General features: G+C 32.2%; 1 pseudogene; it reads left to right on the plus strand.

The window, feature by feature from the left end:
- Nucleotides 1-6,037: 6,037 nt before the first annotated feature.
- LOC145105424 (transcription factor LUX-like) lies at nt 6,038-7,227 on the plus strand (annotated as a pseudogene).
- The last annotated feature ends 606 nt before the right edge of the window (nt 7,228-7,833 follow it).

Below are 7,833 nucleotides of genomic sequence, written 5' to 3' on the forward strand. Positions count from 1 at the left end.
ATAAAAAACTTACAAAACTTTAAAAACAATACGATCTCGTTATTAGACCACCTTTTTCATTGTTTTTCAAACTTGTTCATCATCGAGGATTTCGAAATTGATACCCCTCTATGACAAATTAAAACTTCAAACAAGGGGAACGCAAAGATAGTGTTCGGAAATTATTGATTTGTCAATTAAAAACTAAATTTGCGAAGTAAAGGGCAGATTCTCGATTTCACAAAACAGATGGTTATTATATAATTAATATCTTTTAGCAAATATGGTCATTAAGCTAAATATTCTTTTTTAATAGTTAATATATTATTTATTAATTATTATTATCGTAAAAAAATCTAAAAACAAACTATGTATTCTTGGTTCTTTATATATCGGCCGATATCCGTTGATAGCATGTGTATATAAATAAAACTTTATGAGAAAATCTCAGTAATAATCTTGATGTCCTCGTTCGTTGTATCAAACCACGAAACCTCTTTAATCTTTATACATTGCTTCATATTACTTCTTTTGTTTTGTCATTAATTCACATTAATGTCGAGGTCATCGTTTGCTGTATCAACCCAAGAAGCAAATCCATGTGTTCTTGAACAAGATGATGAACCCAAAATCTCAACTATTTTGATTTTTGAGCTAGAAATTGTGGGGCTTGATTCTATATATATATATATATATATATATATATATATATATATATATATATATATATATATATATATATATATACTTTTAATAAATTAAAAATAAATCCACGCAAAGTGCCACATGGACACCCCGAGGGCCGGGCCTCAGGAGATGCCTGGTGTTCAACTGCACAAAGCCAGTATCGTGCACATCCCAAATTTTAATCCGTTGCTAATTTGTCACTAATTTATCGCAAATCCGTTGATAATATGTTGCTATTCATCACTAATTTGTTACTATTATTTATTTTTTTTTGCAAATTTTTGCAAAGCGTCGCAACCCGTTGCCAATCCATCACTTTTCATCATAATCTGAAATTTTATGAACTCATTTTTAGTCTACGCACAACAACACTGTTCAAATTGGTAACAATATATGTAGAGTCTCTGGTTTACTCTTCAAAAGTATATTTTTATAGAAAGGAAAACTCCAAAGTATATAGAGAAATTAAGGATTGTCACACTAATATGAGATACACAACATTAAAAATATTTTTTATTTTTCCAAAATTAATTAAATAAAACTCTTAGATTTATTTTTTTCAAGTAAAAGTCTAGGGATCTTATTAAGAACTTTTTGAAAAGCAAAAGGAAATTTTATAGTTTGATTTTATAAAAAAGGCAATTCTTATATTTGTGAAAGGCGATTGAGGCCGGATGGAGTGATAACATGTTTAGCATGTTGTCACATTAGATTTTTTGATGTCATGTCTAAAATTTTGAATCCACGTAGGATGGAAAAAGTGATAGCATCCAAGTTGCGAAAGGTATGAAGTGATGGTGTGTTAGTTTTATAGGTTTTATTTTGAAAAAAAAAAAGAAAAAAAAATGTTTCAACCAATGAGAACTAACCATCCAAGTTTCTTTCTCTTCTCTCCTCTCGTTATGTTTATGACAAGGTAATCTTAACGTGTCTTCTAGCATTTTGATGGGAGTGCTGTTGAAACTTGTAGCGAGTTTGGAAACGAGAGGGGTAACGAGCCCACTCCCTCAAGCCTAAGTGGTGAAAAGCTTATGAATGTTGCCCCATGTTTCATTTCTTGGATGATCTCCTGCCTTCAGATGGGGATATTTAGTCTTGTCCACACTTTGTTATCGTTACCACATGAAAAGATAAATATTGTGTTTTTTCATGTGAGTTTTGACCTACATCTTGCTTTTATTAATTTCTGGTATGTATAAAATAATTTTTATAGACATATATCTCATGCAATTTGTATAAAATTCAAATATATTTTTTAAATTAGTTTTAAATTAATCAAATCACATCAAAATCTACCGCTTCAAATAAATAAATCTTAAACCTGACATTTCTCATTTTTTTAGAGCATGTTTTTGTCACGTGTCGTTTTCTATACCCTCTCCCTTTATTTCCCGTTCAAACCAAAAACTCATCTCAATTTCCGATTTTCTAACTAGATTGCATAAAATCAAAAACTTTTTAAATTGTAGCCTACAGACAACAACCAAATTTTGTGAAATTGATAACACCACGCTTCTCTTCTTCTATGAAGATTTACCTATCATCTCTCTTTCATAATCTGTCACTGCTATCTAAAACCCTAAAACCTCACATCATCATTGGCACCATGGTCACCGCCACCATAGAAGTCTCCTATATTCTCAATTGCTTCCACTTCCACTGCACCTGAACTCCTCTTGTCGTTCTGCATATCTAAGTAATTTTGTTGTGATTGGTGAAAACTGAAACTAGAGAATTTCATAGAAATCATTTATTTTTTATTGGATGTTCGGTAAAGGAGAAGAAGATGAGTACGATTAATGGATTTAGTTACACGGAAGAAGCCCTAGAAATCAATGCTAATCTGGTCTCGATGGCAGATGAGGGTGACAAAGGCGTTCAACTCCTTCTTTTGTAAGTTAATTATGCATATAAAATGTGTCGTCTTTATCTCTTTGATAGGAATCGAGACTTAGTGTGGGAAGCTATTCATTACAGTGAATAGATAGCACAAGACTTTAAATTGAGGGATTTTTATGTTTATTTTGCATGAATTTTCTCAGTTTTTAAGCTTCACTCGACCAAGGTGAGTCCCACATCCAACTTTCTCCGTTTTTAAGCTTGGATCGACTGAGTCAATCCCAAGGCAAATGGTGACTCGATCAACTAACCTTCTATTTTGACTTGTGTCTCCTAAATTTTTAACTTTCTCGTTTTTGCTTCGATTGTCCCAAAATTTGTCCCGCATCATCCAAAGCATATTCCAAGCTTCCAACACCCTGGGCATCAATTAGAAAAAGGTATGCAAATAATATAAAATCCACATATAAAATCATAAAACTACATATATAAAATACACGGGTTATAATTTACAATGCATAAATGTAATGCATGTTAGGAATAAACACCCTAAATGATTAATAAAATATAACACATCACCCCGTGCTTAAACATTTCATTGTACATAAATGAAAACATTTTTAGAACAAACTGCAAAGGAAAAAAGAACAAAATTGGACATTGAGATAAACATAAAATCAAAACAAACTTTAAGCATAGATTAAGCATGAAAAATAAAAACTTTGCTCCGCACAACTTTACATTCAACTAAGAGTAAGGGTATATATATATATATATATATATATATATATATATATATATATATATATATATATATATATATATATATATATATATATATATATATGGTGAGATCGGTTGAGAACTCATAGTTTCCCGAGAACCCGAGAACTAAAAGTGGAGCGTTTGATCAAAATTAATTCATTAAGAACATGATCGTCATCTTACCAATCTGTTTAATTTTTTGTGTTATTGATCATATTAATATAAATGTTTAAAAAGTTACATAATAAATCAAATTTGCGGATTTTTTAAAAATAGTATTTTTTTGATTTTTTTTTAAAAAGTGCATATTTTTTAATTTTTTATAGAAAACATGAATTTTTGAAAAAAATATTTTTTTTAAAAAAAACTGCAATTTTTTTAAAAAAAACTGAATTATTTTTCAAAAAACTGAAAAATTACAATTTTTTCAAAAAAAAAACTGCATTTTTAATAAAAAAAACTGCAATTTTTTTTTAAAAAAAAACTACAAGTTTTTTAAAGAAAGCTGCATTTTTTTCAAAAAAAAAAAAAAAAAAAAAAACTCTAATTTTTTTTAAAAAAAAACTGCAATTTTTTCAAAAAAAACTGTATTTTTTTAAAAAAGTAAATTTTCAAAAATCAATAAATTTTTTTTAAAAAAAAGAACTAGAATATTTTAAAAAAATACTCTTATTTTTTAACAATAAAAATCAAAGTTTTAGGTGCATATATGCATATTTTTTCAAATGCATATATGCATGTTTCTTATACTATAATATTCGTAAGTAAATCATAAAAAATCTCATTTTTATTAATTAATCTATAAACATGATAGTACAAGTATTTTATTCGATATAAAATAAATTATAAAAAAATAAAAACTGCTACAAATTTCAAAGTGTTTTCATGTCTTCATGTCAATATTTCCTTATTTTCTTTGATTTATCATTTTTCACCTTTTCAATATTCACCAAAATTTCTTCCAAATCTACAAGAAAATTTTTTTAAAAAAATGATTGATGCAAAAACACTCACAAAAATACATATGTGATTTTCATGTGATTAACATATGAATCACATGCGATTCACATATGAATCACATTTACATATGACATCATATCTAAATCACATGTAAATTACATGCGATTCACATATGAATCACATGTGATTCACATGTGAATCATATGTGAATCACATGTGATTCAATGTGAATCATATGTGAATTACATGTGAATCATGTGTAATTGTGATTGACATGTGAATCATATGTATTTCATATGTGACCAGCTTGTGATTTTCATATGAATTACATCTTATTCATATGTGAATTACATGTGATTTACATGCGAATCACGTATAATTGCAATTTACATGTGAATCACATGTGATTTTAATGTAAATTACATGTGATTTACATGTGAATCACATGTGATTCATATGTGAATTACATGTGAATCACTAGTAATTGTGATTTACATGTGAATCACATGTGATTCATATGTGAATTACATGTGATTTACATGTGAATCACATGTGATTTACATGTGAATCACATGTAATTCATATGTGATTCACTTGTGATGTACATGTGAATCACTACACACTTATAGTCATGTTCAAGTTGTTGTTAAGAAAATGTATATGTAGATTGCGAATTATTGTTTACTAGTTGAACACAAGGATAAAAGTGATATATTTTTGGATTGGCAAGGCTTTTATATATCCCTAAAAAGTTTTACAAGCTTAGTAATAGGCTAAAAAGTATTAGGAATCAAAGAGGCCAAAGTCACCTTACTATAATGGAAAATGAAAATTAATTGGTATGAAATGTAGTAACTGTATATATTAGGATATCATCATATCTTTATAATCTTACCACCAAAACTTTGGTTGCTTTGGTTTTAAATGTGTAGCTAGTTACAGTGTTGTAAAACTCGCCGAGTTGGCCGATTACTCCTCTGAGTACTCGCTACTCGGCCCTTTACAGAGGCGAGTTATAGAATCCCGAGCACTCCCCGATCGGCCACTTACTAAACTAAACAATGTTGTAAAACTCGGTCAACTCGATGATTAATATGTATAATATACTTAATGATTTATTATTTAACACACACAAATGTGATTATTACTGCATATATATCTTAAATTTTCAGTAGTTATTTACAAAGTGAGACCACTATGTGTTTTTTCAGTTTTTGTGTATTCACATGTATCTAATTTTGTTATATATTTCAATCAACTTATGATTTTAACTTATGATTTTGACATATATAATGCCCCTAAAAATATTTTTACATGAATTACCGAATCCGAGTACTCCCCGAGTACTCGCGAGTACTCCCGAGTACTCGTTACTTGGTAGTCGGCTGAATAGCTAACGAGTAACGAGTTCTACAACCTTGGCTAGTTAAAATAATCTAACCAGTATGATTTTCTATATGTGATATTTTTCAACTTCTCTCTAAATCCATCATTCTTGTATGATTCTAGATCAAAGAGAACCATTTCCCTCAAATTTTAGTTTGTACTGTACAGCACAAACTAAAAATAATTTCTTATTGGAATATGTGTAGTGTTGGTATTAGCGATTATAGGGTGACTAATGGTTGTTACAGGTATTATATGATCAGTTTTAACCTCAGTAGTAATGATAGCAGGAATATGGACGGTTTTACCCCTGGTGTTCATATTCCTAGCTCTTAACAGATTGTGGTTCTTCCATGATATTGTGAGTGTGGAATTAGGTGTTTTATAGGTTGCTGTAGTATGGGTTTACCTTGGACTAGAAATGTTGATTGGTTTTTTGACCTTCTCCAACTCATGGTATTACATCTGTATGCTTATTTATTTAATCAATGAAATTTTGGATGCTTATCAACGTGGGGGAAATTCTATTTGTACATTGACAGAGGACCTTCTTCTAAAGCTTTGCATATCGGGTATCTTGTTCCTTTCATCTTCACCAAGTAAGCTCTGTTACTTATCTACCCTTTATCTCAATCATCCCATTCAACTACAAAGATCAACAACTCTATGTGTTAAAAAAAGATAGCAGGAAAGAGGTTTTTAGGGATGATGTGACGTGTACAAGCTGCGAGTTTAAGAGGATTACATGTAATAAACTTGATCATTTTAGAGTTTAAGAGGTTTTTAGATGTGATATTTCTAGATGCATGATGGATGATGATGATGATGATGATCGATGATAAGTATACCTAGTAAAGCAACAACACTAGGGGTGTCGATGCCGATGTTCTTGAACTTTTCAAGAACAACATTCATGGATTCATTATGATCTGGGAGGTATTGCTCTAAAATATCTACTCCAGTTTCTAATCATTCACACGTGACCTGATCTTTCCAATCGAAAAATTTCTCCAATCTCTAAATCCTAACAAAAAATTGTTATCCTGGACCTTTAATTTGTTGAAATCGGTTCAACTTGCTTACCAATTTATTGCTATAGGATAGGAAGTCAGAATTACCGACTTCGATGTCAGTGGTGGAGATGACGACGACCGAGTTTCGGAGTGGGAGGCTGGGTTGCCGAACGTCGAAGACTTGCCGTCGATATCATAATTGCTGATATCGGTGGATATGGCATCGGCTTTCAGCATCACGCCCGGTCCTCACCGGAGTATGATTGACATTTACCGCGCTTCTCGTAACACAGTTTCAAGTCTCCAAGGGCAATCAGAACAAAATCAGGTGAATAAACTTACTAATTTTAAGTCGTTTAGTGATGATAGAGAGGAAGGAATGGTTGTGGAAGGCGATGAGACCGTCGATCTGACTCCAGACAGTTCCGATTTGAGGAAATTAGGGAGAGTTGATAGTGGCGGCGCTGGATAGGAAGATGACTCCACTTTGCGAGCCGATGATTCTTCCACAAAGTCATTGAAAAGGATTCATTTGGTTTGGACGCCTCAATTGCACAGCGATAACAACGCCACCACCAGTACTAGGTTTAGGACCTAAAGTGAAACATCCCAAAAGTACAAGCCAAAAATTTCGTTTGAAATCATTACTAAAACCATAATATCCAAATATCATATAAGAAAACCATAAGTTGTGTGTCTCAAAATGTCATAAAATATGTCTCATATCACAACTGATGTCAAATCATATCAAAAATATCAGAGTCTAACTCCTAGGCTAAAACTGTGGTGGGTGCCATGCCATCATCCCGAGCCCTTCCCCTTGCTAGCTGAAGTACCTGAAACCAAAACTGAAACCGTAAGCACGAAGCTTAGTGAGCTCCCCCAAACTACCACATACCATACAATAACACAAATAACACATACTGGACCTTGCCCACTGCATCGGGCCCCGCCCGGCATCGGACCGAAGTCCGGCATAATCTGGGCCCCGCCCACTGCATCGGGCCCCGCCCGGCATCGGACCGAACTCCGGAATAACTTGGGCCCCGCCCACTGCATCGGGCCCCGCCCGACATCAGACCGAAGTCCGGAATAAACTGAACATAACATAGCATGAACATATAGCATAATCACATAAACTGCATCGGGCTTGCCCAGAATCGGACCAAAGTCCGGATCATATAACACATATCACGAACATGCA

Source organism: Lactuca virosa, chromosome 4 (genome assembly GCF_052849685.1).
Source record: "Lactuca virosa cultivar CGN04683 chromosome 4, Lactuca_virosa_CGN04683_v6, whole genome shotgun sequence".
NCBI classification, from domain to species: domain Eukaryota; kingdom Viridiplantae; phylum Streptophyta; class Magnoliopsida; order Asterales; family Asteraceae; genus Lactuca; species Lactuca virosa.